The sequence below is a fragment of the Syngnathus typhle genome, linkage group LG6 (assembly GCF_033458585.1).
Source record: "Syngnathus typhle isolate RoL2023-S1 ecotype Sweden linkage group LG6, RoL_Styp_1.0, whole genome shotgun sequence".
In the NCBI taxonomy this organism is placed as follows: Eukaryota; Metazoa; Chordata; class Actinopteri; order Syngnathiformes; family Syngnathidae; genus Syngnathus; species Syngnathus typhle.
In genome coordinates this window covers 18,992,026-19,014,281 of record NC_083743.1, presented here as the reverse complement: position 1 = coordinate 19,014,281, position 22,256 = coordinate 18,992,026, and the positions used below count along the sequence as shown (strand labels likewise).

Here is a 22,256-nt window from a genome sequence, read left to right as displayed (position 1 = left end):
CAGCATTAAGGGTTGGAATTGGGGGGTTAGATCACCAAATGATTCCCGAGCGCGGCGCCGCTGCTGCTCACTGCTCCTCTCTCCCCCAGGGGATGGATCAAAATCACACGGGGATGGGTCAAATGCAGAGGACAAATTTCACCACACCCAGATGCGTGTGTGACGATCATTGGGACTTAAAAATGAATAAATAAATAAATAAAAATTTGGGTGCGTATTATACATGGGTACAGGCTTTTTTTCCAGCATCGACATGCCATTTTTAGGGTGCGTATTATACATGGGGGCGCATTATACATGGAAAAAATTGGTAATATTCATATGATTCCACTTGGGGACATAATACGTAAATATAACTTTAGTTTTCAATGTTACGCGGATGACACTCAATTATATATCCCGCTATTGATGACAAATCTGCCGAACTGTTGTAATCTTGAGGCGTGGCTTGCGGAGATCAAACAATGGGTGTCTACCGATTTCCTTCGTCTTAACCCAGATGAAACTGAGATGTTGATAATTGGTCCAGCGCGTTCTCACCACTTATTTAAGGAAACCCCTATAACTATGGATAACTGTACTATCACTCAGCGTTAGGGGTGTACTCTGTTTCCTCCTACATCAGGAAGTGTATTGATGATGTGACTCTCTCAAAATCCATCGTCACTCGGGCTAACCGGAAGCCATGGCTGACAGGGGCTGTCTTCAAGCTGCTGAGGGCCAGGGACAAAGCCTTTAGAGCAGGGGATGAGGCTGGCTTGAGGACTGCGAGGGTCGACCTGTCCCGGGGCATCAAAGAAGCAAAGAGGGCGTTCTCGTGCAAAATTACCGCCCACTTCAAGGACAGCAGAACGCACGGAGCCTTTGGCAGGGCATTCAGACCATCACGGATTACAAGCCCGCGCCGCAGAGCTGTGAAGGCGACGTCCGTCTGCTCAATGACCTCAACCGCTTCTTTGCTCGCTTCGACGCTCAGAACAGCACTTGCCCGCTGAAGGCCACTCCCCCTTCACACGAGCTGCCCCTGTGCCTCTCCGCCGACAGCGTGAGGAGGGCGCTTGGCGCCATCAACATCCGTAAGGCGGCGGGCCCTGACAACATCCCGGGTCGGGCGCTGAAGGACTGCGCTGGTGAGCTGACGGATGTCTTCACGGACATCTTTAACACTTCCCTGCAGCAGGCCATCGTCCCGTCGTGTTTCAAAGCTGCCACCATCGTACCTGTGCCGAAGAAACCCGCTCCGTCCTGCTTCAATGACTACCGCCCCGTGGCACTTACGCCCATCATCATGAAGTGCTTTGAGCGGCTTGTCATGGAGCACATCCGATCCGTTCTCCCCCCCACCATTGACCCCTTCCAGTTTGCGTACCGAGCCAAGCGGTCTTCGGAGGATGCCATCTGCTCTGCCCTCCACTCGGCCCTCACCCACCTGGAGAGGAGGGACTCGTATGTGAGATTGCTGTTTGTGGACTTCAGTTCTGCCTTCAACACCATTGTGCCACAACGCCTCATCAGCAAACTTGACGCGCTGGGCCTCAGTACCTACCTCTGCAACTTACTGGACTTCCTCTGTCAGAGGCCACAGGTAGTACGTGTTGGCGACAAAATCTCCGCCAGCATCACGCTGAGCACGGGGGACCCCCAAGGCTGCGTGCTCAGTCCGCTGCTCTTCACCCTCCTGACGCATGACTGCACTGCAACCTACAGCGACAACCGTATCGTGAAGTTTGCTGACGACACGACTCTGGTGGGTCTCATCACCAAGGGAGACGAGACACAATACAGGCTGGAGGTTGACCTTCTGACCACGTGGTGCAGGGACAACAACCTCCTGCTGAACGTCGACAAGACCAAGGAGATTGTTGTGGACTTCCGGAAGGGTCACACCCAACACCTGCCGCTGACCATCGACGGTGCTGTGGTGGAGCGAGTGAGCAGCGCCAAGTTCCTGGGGGTGCACATCAGTGAGGATCTCTCCTGGTCCACCAACACCGCATCACTGGCAAAGAAAGCCCAGCGCCGCCTGTACTTCCTGCGGAAACTCAGGCGGGCGAGCGCTCCTCCGGCCGCCATGACTGCATTTTACCGCGGCACCATTGAGAGCGTCCTCTCCAGCTGTATTGCTGTTTGGGGTGGCGGCTGCACTGACTACAACTTGAAGGCCCTGCAGCGCATAGTGAACACTGCTGGCAAGATTGCTGGTGCTTCGCTCCCCTCCTTGAAGGACATTTACACCTCCCATCTCACCCGCAAGGCGACCACGATTGTGAGTGATGCGAGTCACCCCGCTCACTCTTTGTTCGAGCTTCTGCCCTCTGGGAAGAGGTACAGAAGCCTGCGCTCCCGCACCTCCAGACTCTCAAACAGCTTCATACTCCAGGCTGTTAGGATCCTGAACTCGCTCCCCCGTTCTGCGTAGCGTCCTGTACTTTTACTGTCTGAACTGTCTGAATGCACGCTGGCTCTTATTATTTATTATTTGTTATTACTCTTATTTATTGTTTGTGCCTTTTTGTTTATGATGTTTTTTACTTTTGCGCTATGCTTGCTGGCTCCGTTATTTATTGTGTTATCTGTTTATTTATTATTTATTCATCACTCTTACTATTGATTGTTTGAATTTTTGCCTTCTTGTTTTTATATTGTGTCGCGTACATGTATGTCTATCGTGTTATGTGTCTCGTCACCGTGGGATAGAGAAAAACGTAATTTCGGTCTCTTTGTGTGTTGTGACATGTGGAGAGATTGACAATAAAGCTGACTTTGACTTTGACTTTTACTTTGAAATCGCGGGTTTTGTCACGATACGATATAATATCGATATAAAGAACTACGATACGATATTTGCCGATATCTTAAAGCCTGCTGCGATTCATTCACGATATATCGCGATATAGTGCTCTACGATCGATTTTTTTTTTAAATAAAAAATATAGAACAATATCCTGATTTATAACAATTCATACGCAAAATCAACAAGGTACTGCAAACTCTTTATTTAGGAAATTACAAGAGTATTGTAGTATACAAATTGCTTACTTTAACACTGAACTTTGATGTCGTGTTTTTTCTTTAAATGTGCGGCGAGATTTGTGCTCCCTGAATATTTGATCACCGCGTGGCAGGATTTACAAACTGCACGTGTCTTGTCCGTTGAGCCATCTTTTCTTTGGAATCCATAGTGCTTCCAAACGAATGACTTGAAGCCTAAAGGGGAGCAAATTTCCTCGTCTCTTTGGACACTAGCCATAGCACCAGCCCAGGAGCCGCGTACTAGTTGTCGCCTCCCCCTTTCACGTGCGTGCTCTGCTCACAACACAACAACGCCGGGCGCACTGCTCCCGGAGAGAGGAAGCAAGCAACAATGAACTGGATTTCAAAATGAAGTCGCGTCTAATGTCCGAGGTCAAACACGGCGATATAAATCGATGTTTACCTTTAGCATCGATGCCAATAAATCGTAGAGCATTATATCGATTAATCGATGTGTATCGATGTATCGTTACACCCCTACTCAGCGTAATACTGTAACTAATCTCAGGGTAAAATTTGAGCAAACGCTCTCTTTTCACAAGCACATTAAGAACATACCGTTTTTTTCCGTGTATAGTGCGCAAAATTTAACTAATTTATTGTCCGAAAATCTGGGGTGCGCATTATACATGGGTACAAAAAAAAATTTACCGTTTTTTTCCGTGTATAGTGCGCCCCCATGTATAGTACGCACCCTAAAAATGGCATGCTGATGCTGGAAAAAAGCTTGTACCCATGTATAATACGCACCCAATTTTTATGAATTTTCTTTAATTTTTTTTTTATTTATTTATTTTTTTTTTTTAAGTCCCAAAGATCGTCACACACGCAGGGAGGCAATGGGTCCCATTTTTATAGTCTTTGGTATGGTCTTAACTAGGCTGGATGTCATTTTTTTTGTTGGGGTTGATTTCTCCGACTGCCCCTAAACGCACCACCGCGCTCCGTGCGCACACGGGAAAGAGGCGGCTCTGTATGGGAGAGACGTTGAAGAGGAATAAAAACACCCTTGGAAACCAAAACTTGCCCCTCGTCGTGACTCGGAGCCGCAACAAATGTTTCGGATTTGTGTAGGGTACATTGTGACAGACGGCAAACTAGCAGGTGATCGAGCGAGCGTCTGATACAAGAGCATTGCGGTCGTATGGAGCGTGTTTGAAATGAACAGCAGAGACGAAAGGAACAAGGCAAAGTGTTGTGAAATAAAATATTACCTGTAATACGCATTTTGTTATTTGCTGATTGAAACTGCTAATTAAACTGTGAATTGAAACTAATAGGTGGAGAACTGAACTCTCGCTCTTTATATAGCTGACGTGTCTTCCGCAACCGTTCTGCGCATCTGTAATGGAGGCCTCCGTATGACGTCCGGTCCGCGATGGAGATTAAAAAACAAACAATATTTGACAATAACACACCATCGAGGATTGCACCATCGCATCAAACGATGTGTCGTCAATTATGAATTTTACTAAGTGTGTTGGGCAGGATGGCTGAATGCGATGCGCGATTGACAACAAACAAGAAGAAAGGTGAGTTTTATTTCGGGGGAGATTTGTCATGTCTCGTCCCCAGTTTTGCTATGTGTCTAGGTTGCCATAGTTTCTGTTCGCGTCACCCCGCTCTTCCTGTGTCACCTCAATCGATGTAACGTGTTTTGTATTTAAGTCCTGTCTGCTCACCGTTGGATCATTGCATGTGTTAGTCATTCTGTTCCTGTCTTTGGTAATGTCACCCTGTCTTTTTGTTCCACGACTTTGTCGGTCAGTCCTGTTGTTGGTTTTGTTGTACCATGACTTTCTTTAAAAAAAAAAAAAAAAAAACTAAAAAAAAAAAAAATTTAAATTTTTTTTTGTACCCATGTATAATACGCACCCCAGATTTTAGGACAATAAATTAGTTAAATATTGCGCACTATACACGGAAAAAAACGGTATCTTCTAAATTTCAGCGACGGCTCTGTCACAATAATCGACCAGCGCGGTGCAGTTGGGCGGTCGGCGGCGCGCTACGGTTGAGCGTTCTCTCTCGCGCTTTCTCTCTCGCTCTCTCTCGCTCTCGCACACACGCGCACACACGCACACGCGCACACACGCAAACCGGATATCATACGGAGGCCGCCATTACAGATGCGCAGAACGGATGCGCAAGACACGTCAGCTATATAAAGAGCGAGAGTTCAGTTCTCTACCTAAATCCGTATTACAGGTAATATTTTATTTCACAACACTTTGCCTTGTTCCTTTCTTCTCTGCTGTTCACTTCAAACACGCTCCATGCGACCGCAATGCTCTCGTATCAGACGCTTGCTCGATCACCTGCTCGTTTGCTGTCCCGTGCGCGCACGGAGCACGGTGGTGCGTTTACGGGCAGTCGGAGAAATCAACGCCAACAAAAAAAATTACATCCAGCCTAGTTAAGACCATACCAAAGACTATAAAAATGGGACCCATTGCCTCCCTGCGTGTGTGACGATCATTGGGACTTAAAAAAAAAAAAAGTAAAAAAAAAAAAAAAAAAAAAATTTCATAAAAATTGGGTGCGTATTATACATGGGTACAGGCTTTTTTCCAGCATCAGCATGCCATTTTTAGGGTGCGTATTATACATGGGGGCGCACTATACACGGAAAAAAACGGTAACTAGAATTGCGTTTTTTCACCTCCGTAATATTGCTAAGATTCGTCGGATTGTTTCGACCGGTTATGCGGAAACTATTATGCATGCGTATACTACGTCGCGGCTGGACTACTGTAATGCATTATTCTCTGGTCTTCCTAAGTCCAGTATCAAAAGTCTACAGTTAGTACAGAATGCTGCTGCAAGGCTGCTTTCACGGACAAGAAAATTTGATCACATTACCCCAATATCAGCCAACTTACATTGGCTCCCGGTCCATTTAAGATGTGACTTCAAGGTTCTTCTATTAACCTATAAATCATTGCATGGCTTAGCGCCTTCGTATCTTGTCGAACTAGTTGTTCCTTATGTTCCGTCCCGTAACCTCCGCTCACAAAACGCTGGTCTTTTAGTGACCCCCGAGGGCCAAAAACATGTCTGCAGGGTCTAGAGCATTTTCTATTCAGGCCCCAGAGCTTTGAAATGCCCTACCAATGGACAATGAACTGCTACCTCATTAGAAACATTTAAGACATATTTAAAGACACATTTTTACAATACGGCCTTTAATAACCCTTTGGTAGCCGATTTGGCTGGAGTTTGGGTTCCCCCCCTCCCAGGTGACACCCAAACTGACAACGGCTGTCTGGATTTTTCGCGGACCAATCAGGATAAGGGAACTGCAGCGGATTACCCCCCTCAAAGACACTGCCAGAAGAATCGAGGGCACCTCCTGCAGCTCTTCACTTTTAATTGGACATCCACTTTTCCTTTGGATTGTTTTATATTACCTTATTTTCCGCACGATTAGGCACACTTAAAAACTTAAATTTTACTAAAAAAAAAAACAGAGCGCCTTATATATGGATCAATTGATGAATTTGTTGATCCATACTGGTTGTACACAGCGCTCTGCCAAAATGTTAATGTAAATTACAAGGTCGCATCGCTTCCCAGCATTACGGCAACCGTGGTCAGGGGGCGTCACTGAATAGCTGTTGTACGCGCGAGGCTATTTAATTTCAAAATAGGCTGTTCCGTTAATGTTTTCGAGTATGTTTACGGATCAATATTCAACAGAATCATAAATAAATAAGCAGCACCAATGTGGTAAAATTTTCCCATAATATCACTTTTATGGGAGAGAGTTTGAGAAACGTGATTATTTACAGGGGGCTGCCACGACACTTTGCTGAGGCTCAATGGAGTCTGCGAGCTAAAGCTCATGGGAGTTTGCGGGTGGCTAATGCTATAATGATAGCTGCTATACGCACGAGGCTATTTCATCTTAAAATAGGCTCCTCCTTTAATGTTTCGAGTAAATTTACAGATCGATATGGAAGAGAAACATAGGTAAGTAGTACCAATGTGATCGAACTTAAGTCAGTTCCAATCATTTTATAGGAGATAATTTGAGAAACGCGATTGTTTACAGGGGGCTGCCACGACACTTTGCTGAGGCTCATGGGAGTCTGCGAGCTGAGGCTCATGGGAGTTTGCGGGTGGCTAATGCTATAATGATAGCTGCTATATGCAAGAGGCTATTTCATTTCAAAATAGGCGGCTCTGTTAATGTTTCGAGTAAATTTAAGGCGCGGTCACAATAATGCGGTATCTTCTAAATTTCAGCGACGGCTCTGTCACAATAATCGACCAGCGCGGTGCAGTTGGGCGGTCGGCGGCGCGCTACGGTTGAGCGTTCTCTCTCGCGCTTTCTCTCTCGCTCTCTCTCGCTCTCGCACACACGCGCACACACGCACACGCGCACACACGCAAACCGGATATCATACGGAGGCCGCCATTACAGATGCGCAGAACGGATGCGCAAGACACGTCAGCTATATAAAGAGCGAGAGTTCAGTTCTCTACCTAAATCCGTATTACAGGTAATATTTTATTTCACAACACTTTGCCTTGTTCCTTTCTTCTCTGCTGTTCACTTCAAACACGCTCCATGCGACCGCAATGCTCTCGTATCAGACGCTTGCTCGATCACCTGCTCGTTTGCTGTCCCGTGCGCGCACGGAGCACGGTGGTGCGTTTACGGGCAGTCGGAGAAATCAACGCCAACAAAAAAAATTACATCCAGCCTAGTTAAGACCATACCAAAGACTATAAAAATGGGACCCATTGCCTCCCTGCGTGTGTGACGATCATTGGGACTTAAAAAAAAAAAAAGTAAAAAAAAAAAAAAAAAAAAAATTTCATAAAAATTGGGTGCGTATTATACATGGGTACAGGCTTTTTTCCAGCATCAGCATGCCATTTTTAGGGTGCGTATTATACATGGGGGCGCACTATACACGGAAAAAAACGGTAACTAGAATTGCGTTTTTTCACCTCCGTAATATTGCTAAGATTCGTCGGATTGTTTCGACCGGTTATGCGGAAACTATTATGCATGCGTATACTACGTCGCGGCTGGACTACTGTAATGCATTATTCTCTGGTCTTCCTAAGTCCAGTATCAAAAGTCTACAGTTAGTACAGAATGCTGCTGCAAGGCTGCTTTCACGGACAAGAAAATTTGATCACATTACCCCAATATCAGCCAACTTACATTGGCTCCCGGTCCATTTAAGATGTGACTTCAAGGTTCTTCTATTAACCTATAAATCATTGCATGGCTTAGCGCCTTCGTATCTTGTCGAACTAGTTGTTCCTTATGTTCCGTCCCGTAACCTCCGCTCACAAAACGCTGGTCTTTTAGTGACCCCCGAGGGCCAAAAACATGTCTGCAGGGTCTAGAGCATTTTCTATTCAGGCCCCAGAGCTTTGAAATGCCCTACCAATGGACAATGAACTGCTACCTCATTAGAAACATTTAAGACATATTTAAAGACACATTTTTACAATACGGCCTTTAATAACCCTTTGGTAGCCGATTTGGCTGGAGTTTGGGTTCCCCCCCTCCCAGGTGACACCCAAACTGACAACGGCTGTCTGGATTTTTCGCGGACCAATCAGGATAAGGGAACTGCAGCGGATTACCCCCCTCAAAGACACTGCCAGAAGAATCGAGGGCACCTCCTGCAGCTCTTCACTTTTAATTGGACATCCACTTTTCCTTTGGATTGTTTTATATTACCTTATTTTCCGCACGATTAGGCACACTTAAAAACTTAAATTTTACTAAAAAAAAAAACAGAGCGCCTTATATATGGATCAATTGATGAATTTGTTGATCCATACTGGTTGTACACAGCGCTCTGCCAAAATGTTAATGTAAATTACAAGGTCGCATCGCTTCCCAGCATTACGGCAACCGTGGTCAGGGGGCGTCACTGAATAGCTGTTGTACGCGCGAGGCTATTTAATTTCAAAATAGGCTGTTCCGTTAATGTTTTCGAGTATGTTTACGGATCAATATTCAACAGAATCATAAATAAATAAGCAGCACCAATGTGGTAAAATTTTCCCATAATATCACTTTTATGGGAGAGAGTTTGAGAAACGTGATTATTTACAGGGGGCTGCCACGACACTTTGCTGAGGCTCAATGGAGTCTGCGAGCTAAAGCTCATGGGAGTTTGCGGGTGGCTAATGCTATAATGATAGCTGCTATACGCACGAGGCTATTTCATCTTAAAATAGGCTCCTCCTTTAATGTTTCGAGTAAATTTACAGATCGATATGGAAGAGAAACATAGGTAAGTAGTACCAATGTGATCGAACTTAAGTCAGTTCCAATCATTTTATAGGAGATAATTTGAGAAACGCGATTGTTTACAGGGGGCTGCCACGACACTTTGCTGAGGCTCATGGGAGTCTGCGAGCTGAGGCTCATGGGAGTTTGCGGGTGGCTAATGCTATAATGATAGCTGCTATATGCAAGAGGCTATTTCATTTCAAAATAGGCGGCTCTGTTAATGTTTCGAGTAAATTTAAGGCGCGGTCACAATAATGCGTCCTGCGCGCTGCGGTTGCGCGGTCGGACGGAAATGACAGAAAATCAGCCTCCTACGCAAGGAGTAGGAATTTACGGAGCGATATGGAAGGGAAACATAGGTAAGCAGTATCAATGTGTTAGATCAAACTTTACTCAGTTCCGATCATTTCATAGGAGATAGTTTGAGAAACGCGATTGTTTACAGAGGCCTCATTGGTTATTGGCTAGTGGATGCATACCGCAAGCCTAGTCGACCTCAGTTTGTTGCTGTATAGCTTGTACGTATTTTATGCGCTTTTTAATCCGATATTATATGAAATAATTTCTAAAATAAAAAATTCAATGAGGGTGCGCCTTATAATCCGGTGCGCCTTTTGGTGCGAAAAATAAGATGTGTTCTATGTGCCCTCTCTGCCTCCATTGCAGCCTGGTCATCCTGGAAGAGGGATCCTCCCATTTGTGGTCCCTTTTCAAGGTTTCTCATTTTTTACCCTGTAGGTTTTTTGTTTAGTTTTTCCTTGACTTGGCAAAGAAAAAAATAAACCTGAGTGACGTCATTACCCCAGACAAGTGAGTGAGTGTCATCCCATAATGCCTCACATAATGCCTCACTGTTTAATATGACATCTTTTCCCTTTATTTCATGTTCCAAAATGAAGAGTTGTTAGTTGTGTGTGTGAATTTTAGTTGGGAAAAGTGTCTTTTACATTTTTTGTTTGCAAGAAACAAATTGTTTTGTTACACTTGCACCACAGCTGAATAGCTGTTGATTTATACGCTTGGTTCATTTTCGGTGAATGGTATTACTCTCGATGCCTAACATTGTCTACTATGTTGAGGAATATTTTGTAAATGGTCTTATAACACGTGTCTGAGGCTAAAACAATGCAAATGATGCACACACACCGACGCGCACACACACACACGTATATATATATATATATAAAAATTCCCCTCTCACCCTCCGCGGGTGGTCTCCCACTCCAAGCTCGGGTCCTCTACCAGAGGCCTGGGAGCTTGAGGGTTCTGCGCAGTATTTTGGCTGTTCCTAGCACTGCACTCTTCTGGACTGAGATGTCTGATGTTGTTCCTGGAATCTGCTGTAGCCACTCCTCCAGTTTGGGGGTCACTGCCCCAAGTGCCCCAATGACCACGGGCACCACCGAGGCCTTCACTTTCCAGGCCTTCTCAAGCTCTTCTTTGAGGCCCTGGTATTTCTCTAGCTTCTCAAGTTCTTTTTTCCTGATGTTGCCATCGCTTGGTATTGCTACATCCACTACAACGGCCTTCTTCTGTTGTTTATCCACCACCACAATGTCCGGTTGGTTCGCCATCACCTTCTTGTCAGTCTGGATCTGGAAGTCCCACAGGATCTTGGCTCGCCCATTCTCTGTCACCTTAGGGGGTGCTTCCCACTTTGAACTTGGGGCTTCCAGTCCATACTCTGCACAGATGTTCCTGTACACTATGCCAGCCACTTGGTTATGACGTTCCATGTATGCTTTCCCTGCTAGCATCTTACACCCTGCTGTTATGTGCTGGACTGTCTCAGGGGCCTCTTTGCACAGCCTGCACCTTGGGTCTTGTCTGGTGTGGTAGATCTTGACCTCTATTGCTCTGGTGTTCAGAGCCTGTTCCTGTGCAGCCATGATGAGTGCCTCTGTGCTGTTTTTCAGTCCAGCTTTTTCCAGCCATTGGTAGGATTTCTTGATGTCAGCCACTTCACTTATCTGTCGATGGTACATCCCATGTAGGGGTTTGTCCTCCCATGATGGTGTCTCTAGCCACTCCTCCTCTGTTTGCCATTGTCTGAGACATTCACTGAGCACGACATCCGTTCGGGCCTTTTCCTTGATGTACTCATGGATCTTGGCTGTTTCATCCCGAACAGTGGCTCTCACACTCAGTAGTCCTCGGCCTCCTTCTTTGCGGCTAGTGTACAGTCTCAGGGTGCTGGACTTAGGGTGGAACCCTCCGTGCATGGTTAGGAGCTTCCGTGTCTTGACATCTGTGGTCTGAGTCTCTTCCTTTGGCCATCTTATTATTCCTGCAGGGTATCTGATGACTGGCAGGGCGTAGCTGTTTATTGCCCGGATCTTGTTCTTGCCATTTAGCTGACTTCTGAGGACTTGCCTTACTCGTTGTAGGTATTTGGCTGTGGCTCCTCTCCTTGTGGCTTCATCGAGGTTGCCATTTGCTTGTTGGATACCAAGGTACTTGTAGCTGTCCTCAATGTCTGTTATTGTTCCTTCTGGGAGTGAGACCCCATCTGTATGGACTACCTTCCCTCTCTTTGTCACCATGCGACCGCACTTCTCTAGTCCGAATGACATTCCAATGTCTGTGCTGTAGATCCTGGTTGTGTGGATCAGTGAATCGATGTCTCGCTCGCTCTTGGCATACAACTTTATGTCATCCATGTATAGGAGGTGACTGATGGTGGCCCCATTTTTGAGTCGGTATCCGTAGCCAGTCTTGTTGATTATTTGGCTGAGGGGGTTCAGACCTATGCAGAACAGCAGTGGGGACAGAGCATCTCCTTGGTATATGCCACATTTGATGGAGACTTGTGCAATTGGCTTGTAATTGGCCTCAAGGGTTGTTTTCCACAGTCCCATCGAGTTTGCAATGAAGGCTCTCAGGTTCCTGTTGATGTTGTACAGTTCCAAGCATTCAGTGATCCATGAGTGTGGCATGGAGTCGTAGGCTTTCTTGTAATCAATCCAGGCAGTGCACAGGTTGGTGTGTCGAGTCTTGCAGTCTCGGGCGACTGTTCCGTCAACCAGCAGCTGGTGTTTGGCTCCTCTGGTATTGCTGCCTATGCCTTTCTGTGTTGTGCTCATGTATTGAGCCATGTGCACACTTATCTTAGCCGCTATGATGCCTGACATGATCTTCCATGTTGTAGGGAGACAGGTTATTGGCCTATAGTTGGATGGGACTGTACCCTTCGTGGGATCCTTCAGGATCAGGATTGTGCGTCCTTCAGTTAACCATTCGGGGTGAGTTCCAACTTTTAGTAGCTGGTTCATTTGTTCTGCTAGGCGCTCATGGAGTGCAGTGAGCTTCTTAATCCAGTAGGCATGGATCATATCTGGCCCGGGTGCTGTCCAGTTCTTCATACCTGAGACTCTCTCTTGGATGTCTGTCACAGTGATGGTAACTGGGTTCTGCTCAGGGTGGTTGCTGTGGTCTTCTCTTAGAGAGACTAGCCATTGTGCCTCCCTGTTGTGTGATGTGTTCTTCTCCCATATGCCCTTCCAGTATTGCACAGTCTCCAGTCTTGGTGGGTCTGCTCTGCTGTTGTTACCCTGCCATTGAGAGTACACTTTTCCTGGTTGGGTTGTGAAGAGCCTGTTTATTCGCCTGGCTTCACTTTCTCTTGTGTATCTCTTTAGGCGGCTGGACAGGGCTAGGAGCCTCTGTTTGGCAGTCTCCAGTGCTTCAGGTATGTTCATCTGGCTGTACTTCTTGGGTGCTGGTTTCTTCATTGCACCTTTCTGGATCTCCGATAGTTGGCTCACGTCTCTCCGCACTGTCTTGATCTTAGCCTCCAACCTTGTTTTCCATGGTGGGTCTTGTATCTCATGCTTGATATTGCTCTTGTAACCAAGCATCTCCAGGATCACTGTTGCTGAAGTGTATATCAACTTATTGGTTTCAGTGATGGTGGTTGTAGGGATTGTTCTCAGTGCTGCATTCAGATCTTCAACCAGGCGTTCTGGTGGTGCTTCTCTTAGCCTTTGTAGTTGGCGTCGGGGTTGGCTGCTGTTCATTCGAGTCATGATCTTATTTTTCAGGTCAGTTGCTGACTTGTTCAGGCTTGCATATTCTCTTGGAGCTGTGTACCCAATTACTTGGGCAGTTGATGTTGACTCCTCTCTGACCTGGTATTCGGGTTCCTGTGTGACTTGGCATCTGTGTTGTACCTCGTCAATCTCAAGTTGTGATATCAATTGCCGTTTCTGGATATTGGAGCACTGAGTTACTAGTTGTTTAGCGGTTAGTGTTGAGTGTGGATATCGCCCTTGCCATTGCTCCCACATTCGCTTCATGTACCCTCTCTGTCTTGGTTCACTGGAGTAGTAGCACTCCAACAGTGTTAGGTTCTCACATCTCGCCCATTTCCGCCTTGTTCCAGTAGCCCACTTTACATCTAGGCGTTCTGGTTCCCCAACGCCTGACGCAGACCTTGTTTGTCCGGGCGACGTCTCATTTGATTCTTTATCTCTCATCATGTTTATGAGGTAGGCGATATCGTCAAGGGTCTTGCCCACAGACCCACACTGGATGATGGTATGGCTCCGCCCCGACCTGGTCTCGAACCCGGGTCCCGCTGGTTGATAGTCTGGCGACTATCCTACTGAGCTATCCAGCCGACATATATATATATATATATATTTATTTATTTACTTTTTAGTCAAGAATCAACAACAAGTGGGACACAATCGTGAAGTGGAACGAAATTGATTGGATAATTGAAACCCTTTTAACAAATAAAAAACTGAAAAGTGGGGCGTGCAATATTATTCGGCCCCCTTGCGCTAATACTTTGTAGCGCCACCTTTTGCTGCAATTACAGCTGCAAGTCGCTTGGGGTATGTCTGTATGAGTTTTGCACATCGAGAGACTGGAATTCTTGCCCATTCTTCCTTGCAAAACAGCTCGAGCTCAGTGAGGTTGGATGGAGAGCGTTTGTGAACAGCAGTCTTCAGCTCTTTCCACAGATTCTCGATTGGATTCAGGTCTGGACTTTGACTTGGCCATTCTAACACGTGGATACGTCTATTTGTGAACCATTCCATTGTGGATTTGGCTTTATGTTTTGGATCATTGTCCTGCTGGAAAATAAATCTCCGTCCCAGTCTTTCCCAGGTTTTCTTCCAGAATGGTCCTGTATTTGGCTCCATCCATCTTCCCATCAATCTTAGCCATCTTCCCTGTCCCTGCTGAAGAAAAGCAGTCCCAAACCATGATGCTGCCACCACCATGTTTGACAGTGGGGATGGTGTGTTCAAGGTGATGAGCTGTGTTGCTTTTACGCCAAACATATCGTTTTGCATTGTGGCCAAAAAGTTCGATTTTGGTTTCATCTGACCAGAGCACCTTCTTCCACATGTTTGGTGTCTCCCAGGTGGCTTGTGGCAAACTTTAAACGAGACTTTTTAATGGCTTTCTTCTTGCCACTCTTCCATAAAGGCCAGATTTGTGCAGTGCACGACTGATTGTTGTCCTATGGACAGACTCTCCCACCTCAGCTGTAGTTATCTCCAGTTCATCCAGAGTGATCATGGGCCTCTTAACTGCATCTCTGATCAGTCTTCTCCTTGTTTGAGATGAAAGTTTAGATGGACGGCTGGGTCTTGGTAGATTCGCAGTGGTCTGATACTCCTTCCTTTTCAATATAATTGCGTGCACAGTGCTCCTTGAGATGTTTAAAGCTTGGGAAATCTTTTTGTATGCAAATCCGGCTTTAAACTTCTCCACAACAGTATCTCGGACCTGCCTGGTGTGTTCCTTTGTCTTCATGGTTCTCTCTGCGCTTTAAACAGAACCCTGAGACTATCGAAGAGCAGGTGCATTTATACGGAGACTTGATTACACACAGTTGCATTCTATTTATCATCATCAGTCATTTAGGACAACATTGGATCATTCAAAGATCCTCACTGAACCTCTGGAGTGAGTTTGCTGCATTGAAAGTAAAGGGGCCGAATAATATTGCATGCCCCACTTTTCAGTTTTTTATTTGTTAAGAAAGTTTAAATTATCCAATCAATTTCGTTCCACTTCACGATTGTGTCCCACTTGTTGTTGATTCTTGACAAAAAATTAAAATTTTATATCTTTATGTTTGAAGCCTTTGAAGGTTCAAGGCGGCCGAGGCACTGTATATATATATATATATATATATATATATATATATATATATATATATATATATTTTTTTTTTCTTTTTTTTTTCAAAGTCAAAGTCTGCTTTATTGTCAACGTCTTCACATGCCGAGACACACAAAGAGGTCGAAATTACGTTTTCCCTATCCCACGGTGACAAGACATATTACACGATAGACATACAAGTAAACGACGCAATATAAAAAAAACAAGAAGGCACAAACAACTAGAATTTTGCAATTTCTGGAGAAATTGCGTGTGAAGGCGAAATGTATGAATAAATTCTTCGGGGAATGCTGCCGAATGATGTTGAAACGTGTTGAATTACTTGAGAAATGTAGAAAATTTGGAGAATTTGTGGTGAATTTCAAAATAAAAGATGTGAAGTTTTTGGTAAGTTGTGGAATAGGTAGAAAAATGATGAACAGCAGAAAGTTGGAATGGGTTGAATCGATTGAAAAATGTAGACATGAGAAGGGAAAAAGGAATTGGGTGTGAATTTCAAAATAAAAGACGTGAAGTTTTTGGTAAGTGGGAAGTTGTGGAATAGGTAGAAAAATGATGAACAGTTGAAAGTTGGAATGGGTTGAATCGGTTGAAAAATGTAGAAATGAGAAGGGAAAAGGGAATTGTGTGAAATTCAAAATAAAATATGTGAAGTTTTTGGGAAGTTGTGGAATAGGTAGAAAAATGATGAACAGTTGAAAGTTGGAATGGGTTGAATCGGTTGAAAAATGTAGAAATGAGAAGGGAAAAAGGAATTGGGTGTGAATTTCAAAATAAAAGATGTGAAGTTTTTGGTAAGTGGGAAGTTGTGGAATAGGTAGAAAAATGATGAACAGTTGAAAGTTGGAATAGGTTGAATCGGTTGAAAAATGTAGAAATGAGAAGGGAAAAGGGAATAGGGTGTGAATTTCAAAATAAAAGATGTGAAATTTTTGGTAAGTTGTGGAATAGGTAGAAAAATGATTAACAGTTGAAAGTTGGAATGGGTTGAATCGGTTGAAAAATGTAGAAATTAGAGTAGAAAAACAAAATTTTAGAGAACTTTGGTTGAATTTCAAAATAAAAGATGTGAAGTTTTTGGTAAGTGGGAAGTTGTGGAATAGGTAGGCAAAAGATGAACAGTTGAAAGTTGGAACAAGTTGAATCGGTGGAAAAATGTAGAAGTTAGAAGTGAAAAATGAAGTTTTATGAAATTTTGCAAGATTTTGTGCAAATTTTAGTGAAAACGTGAAAATTTTGAATTTGGCAAGTTTGGGAATGTCCCCAATGTGATTTGAATGTGTTGAATTATGTGAATTTCAAACTGGAACAATGTAAATGTGAAATCTGCCATTAAGAATGAATGGGGCAAAAGTCGCCATAAATTTGTGAATTATGCGAAAACGGAAAATATTTGGAACGAAAAAAATGTGAGCACCCATGCCATGAATTTTTGGAATAAGTGAAAAGTGGAACGGAGTGAATCGGTTGAAGTATGTGGAACTAGTTAAGCGCCGAAAAAGTGAGCGGAATAAGTAGTATAACTTATAACTTCGCCTTCACACAATAATAAAGTACAGGAATAACAATAGTTCACAATAGTGTGAAGGTCTTAATAAACAGATAACACAACAAATAAGAGCCAGTGTGCATACAGACAGTAAAAGTACAGGACGCTACGCAGAACGGGGAAGCGAGTTCAGGATCCTAACAGCCTGGAGTATGAAGCTGTTTAAGAGTCTGGTGGTGCGGGAGCGCAGGCTTCTGTACCTCTTCCCAGAGGGCAGAAGCTCGAACAACGAGTGAGCGGGGTGACTCACATCACTCACAATCGTGGTCGCCTTACGGTACGCTCCGTTTTGCTCCCCTTATTTATTGTGTCATCTGTTTATTAGTGTGAAGGTGAAGACCTTCACACTATTGTTATTCCTGTCCTTTATTATTCTACTTATTCCGCTCACTTTTTTGTCGCTTAACTAGTTCCACATACTTCAACCGATTCACTCCGTTCCACTTTTCACTTATTCCAAATATTCATGACATGGGTGCTCACATTTTTCTCGTTCCAAAAATTTTCCGTTTTCGCAAAATTCACAAATTTATGGCGATTTTTGCCCCATTCATTCTTAATGGCAGATTCAACATTTCACATTTTCGTTGTTCCAGTTTGAAATTCACATCATTCAACACATTCAGATCACATTGGGGACATTCCTGAACTTGCCAAATTCAAAAATTTCACGTTTTCACTTTTAAAATTTGCACAAAACTTTGCAAAATTTCATAAAATTTCGTTTTTCACTTCTAACTTCTACATTTTTCCACCGATTCAACTCGTTCCAACTTTCAACTGTTCATCTTTTGCCTACCTATTCCACAACTTCCCACTTACCAAAAACTTCACATCTTTTATTTTGAAATTCAACCAAAATTCTCTAAAATTTCGTTTTTCTACTCTAATTTCTACATTTTTCAACCGATTCAACCCATTCCAACTTTCAACTGTTCATCATTTTTCGACCTATTCCACAACTTCCCAAAAACTTCACATCTTTTATTTTGAAATTCACACCCAATTCCTTTTTCCCTTCTCATTTCTACATTTTTCAACCGATTCAACCCATTCCAACTTTCAACTGTTCATCATTTTTTGACCTATTCCTCAACTTCCCACTTACCAAAAACTTCACATCTTTTATTTTGAAATTCACATCCAATTCCTTTTTCCCTTCTCATTTCTACATTTTTCAACCGATTCAACCCATTCCAACTTTCAACTGTTCATCATTTTTCTACCTATTCCACAACTTCCCACTTAACAAAAACTTCACATCTTTTATTTTGAAATTCACACCCAATTCCTTTTTCCCTTCTCATTTCTACATTTTTCAACCGATTCAACCCATTCCAACTTTCAACTGTTCATCATTTTTCGACCTATTCCACAACTTCCCAAAAACTTCACATCTTTTATTTTGAAATTCACACCCAATTCCTTTTTCCCTTCTCATTTCTACATTTTTCAACCGATTCAACCCATTCCAACTTTCAACTGTTCATCATTTCTTGACCTATTCCTCAACTTCCCACTTACCAAAAACTTCACATCTTTTATTTTGAAATTCACATCCAATTCCTTTTTCCCTTCTCATTTCTACATTTTTCAACCGATTCAACCCATTCCAACTTTCAACTGTTCATCATTTTTCTACCTATTCCACAACTTCCCACTTAGCAAAAACTTCACATCTTTTATTTTGAAATTCACACCCAATTCCTTTTTCCCTTCTCATTTCTACATTTTTCAACCGATTCAACCCATTCCAACTTTCAACTGTTCATCATTTTTCTACCTATTCCACAACTTCCCAAAAACTTCACATCTTTTATTTTGAAATTCACACAATTCCCTTTTCCCTCCTCATTTCTACATTTTTCAACCGATTCAACCCATTCCAACTTTCAACTGTTCATCTTTTTTCTACCTATTCCACAACTTCCCACTTACCAAAAACTTCACGTCTTTTATTTTGAAATTCACACCCAATTCCTTTTTCCCTTCTCATTTCTACATTTTTCAACCGATTCAACCCATTCCAACTTTCAACTGTTCATCATTTTTCTACCTATTCCACAACTTCCTACTTACCAAAAACCTCACATCTTTTATTTTGAAATTCACACCCAATTCTACTCTATTTCCTTTTTCCCTTCTCATTTCTACATTTTTCAACCGATTCAACTCGTTTCAACATCATTCTGCAGCATTCCTTCAATATTTATTCAACTTCTTCACCTTCACACGCAATTCCTTCAGGAATTGCAAATTCTAGTTTATTATTTATTCATCACTCTTACTATTGATTGTTTGAATTTTTGCCTTCTTGTTTTTATATTGTGTCGCGTACTTGTATGTCTATCGTGTTATGTGTCTCGTCACCGTGGGATAGAGAAAAACGTAATTTCGGTCTCTTTGTGTGTTGTGACATGTGGAGAGATTGACAATAAAGCTGACTTTGACTTTGACTTTGAGATGGGAGGTGTAAATGTCCTTCAAGGAGGGGAGCGAAGACCAAACAATCTTACCAGCCGTGTTCACTATGCGCTGCAGGGCCTTCAAGTTGTAGTCAGTGCAGCCGCCACCCCAAACAGCAATACAGCTGGAGAGGACGCTCTCAATGGTGCCGCGATAAAATGTAGTCATGACGGCCGGAGGAGCGGTCGCTCGCCTGAGTTTCCGGAGGAAGTACATGCGGCGCTGGGCTTTCTTTGCCAGTGATGCGGTGTTGGTGGACCAGGAGAGATCCTCACTGATGTGCACCCCCAGGAACTTGGCGCTGTTCACTCTCTCCACCACAGCACCGTCAGCGGTGGTCAGCGGCAGGTGTTGGGTGTGACCCTTCCGGAAGTCCACAACAATCTCCTTGGTCTTGTCGACGTTCAGCAGGAGGTTGTTGTCCCTGCACCACGTGGTCAGAAGGTCAACCTCCAGCCTGTATTGAGTCTCGTCTCCCTTGGTGATGAGACCCACCAGAGTCGTGTCGTCAGCAAACTTCCCTATACGGTTGTCGCTGTAGGTTGCAGTGCAGTCATGCGTCAGGAGGATGAAAAGCAGCGGACTGAGGTAGGTACTGAGGCCCAGCGTGTCAAGTTTGCTGATGAGGCGTTGTGGCACAATGGTGTTGAAGGCAGAACTGAAGTCCACAAACAGCAATCTCACATACGAGTCCCTTCTCTCCAGGTGGGTGAGGGCCGAGTGGAGGGCAGAGCAGATGGCATCCTCAGAGGACCGTTTGGCTCGGTACGCAACCTGGAAGGGGTCAATGGTGGGGGGGAGAACGGATCGGATGTGCTCCATGACAAGCCGCTCAAAGCACTTCATGATGATGGGCGTAAGTGCCACGGGGCGGTAGTCATTGAAGCAGGACGGAGCAGGTTTCTTCGGCACAGGTACGATGGTGGCAGCTTTGAAACATGAAGGGACAATGGCCTGCTGCAGGGAAGTGTTAAAGATGTCCGTGAAGACACCCGTCAGCTCACCAGCGCAGTCCTTCAGCGCTCGACCCGGGATGTTGTCAGGGCCCGCCGCCTTACGGATGTTGATGGCGGCAAGCGCCCTCCTCACGCTGTCGGCGGAGAGGCACAGGGGCAGCTCGTGTGAAGGGGGAGTGGCCTTCAGCGGGCAAGTGCTGTTCTGAGCATCGAAGCGAGCAAAGAAGCGGTTAAGGTCATTGAGCAGACGGACGTTGCCTTCACAGCTCTGCGGCGCGGGCTTGTAATCCGTGATGGTTTGAATGCCCTGCCAAAGGCTTCGTGCGTCCCTGCTGTCTTTGACGTAGGCGGTAATTTTGCACGAGAACGCCCTCTTTGCTTCTTTATATCAAAATCTAAATAATTACAACAGTTTTGTGATGGCTTTGTCTTTATTAAACATATAAACGAATACAATAAAAAGATACTTTCAAGTTTTAATCATTAATTACACCATTATAGCTCAGACATTTATCTAAACACAAATAATTAGTGATGACCCCTTATTTGGAAAGCGAAAAACCCGTCGTACGGCGTCAGCTCTATGTTGTTTTCAATAAAAATATGAAGAACTCACGTTTGCGTCAGTCAATTTTAATTTTTATAAAGGATTATTCTCATTTGATGAGACTTTATACTTAATTGTGATCATCATTCATCCATCCAACCATTTTATTTTATTACTCAGATATTTTCAAGGCAAATTAATATTGTTGCATTTATTAATTTGCTTTAACATGACAGCGCAATATAATTAAAAGCTGGCACGATAGCAATGTCAAACGTGTTCATTTAAGAAAAAGCCACACACGTTTTGTGATCAAATCTTTCATAACGAGAATGATTTGAGTGAATTGATTTTACAATTTTTATCCCCCCTCCCCACCATCTGTCACTTTGCATGGGACAAAAGGAGCCTTCAGAACTGAAATTTCTTCTCAATTATTCATTCAAATCAAGTCACTCAAATCATTCTCGTTATGAAAGATTTGATCACAAAACGTTTCCGCCTGTACGACTGGTCTTTGAATCCACCCCGCTTCAATGGCAGAACGCGGATGAATTTAAAGACATCAAATGAGAATAATCCTTTATAAAAATTAAAATTGACTGACGCAAACGTGAGTTCTTCATGTTTTTATTGAAAACAACATAGTGCTGACGCCGTACAACGCCGTACGACATTGGTTTTTCGCTATAATTTGGTATAATTCAAGGTAGTCCACCTTCACCCAAAGTTAAGGTTTCATGGGAATATTATTGTCATAATTGTCTGGACCATATATGATAATTGTTTAATGGTAGTTATTGATAGATCTTGAAGATGTCAAGTTATAGGTGCATACGACTAGTTGTTCATGCATATAGCACGTTCATTGTAAGAGGGGAAGAGATGTTGTGTATTTTGGGCTAACTCGAATTCCGTAGTAGAAAATCCCCGGAAGTGGGATGGGCATTCTGTGTTGTTGTGGTACGCCCTGTGAACGCACTGTGAGTAAGGAATAAAGCAGTTATCATTCACGTCGTTGTCCGACCTATTCTTGCTATCTAAGAACCTGGAAAATAGTAAGGATATAACTACTACTAAATTGGTGGAGTTTTTACTGCTTCTTCCAACTCCTACCGCGCTGACTGTAACCTGACACTCTCTGGCTGCGTCTTGCCTCTTTCTTTTATTGTCGGACTCGGTGGACTCGGTCAAAATCAGCACCGAGTCCGGCAAAATATGACCGAGTCCGACCGAGCCCGAGTCCCCGAGTCCGAACCGAGTCCACAGCCCTGGTGGCTACACAAAATATTGACA

At 43.9% G+C, this 22,256-nt stretch overlaps 1 protein-coding gene across 3 annotated transcripts in view; it reads right to left on the bottom strand.

The window, feature by feature from the left end:
- The window catches only part of LOC133155560 (aldehyde dehydrogenase, dimeric NADP-preferring-like), a 102,435-nt gene that overhangs the window by 4,244 nt on the left and 75,935 nt on the right, over positions 1 to 22,256 (bottom strand). The gene's annotated exons all lie outside the window — the stretch shown is intronic.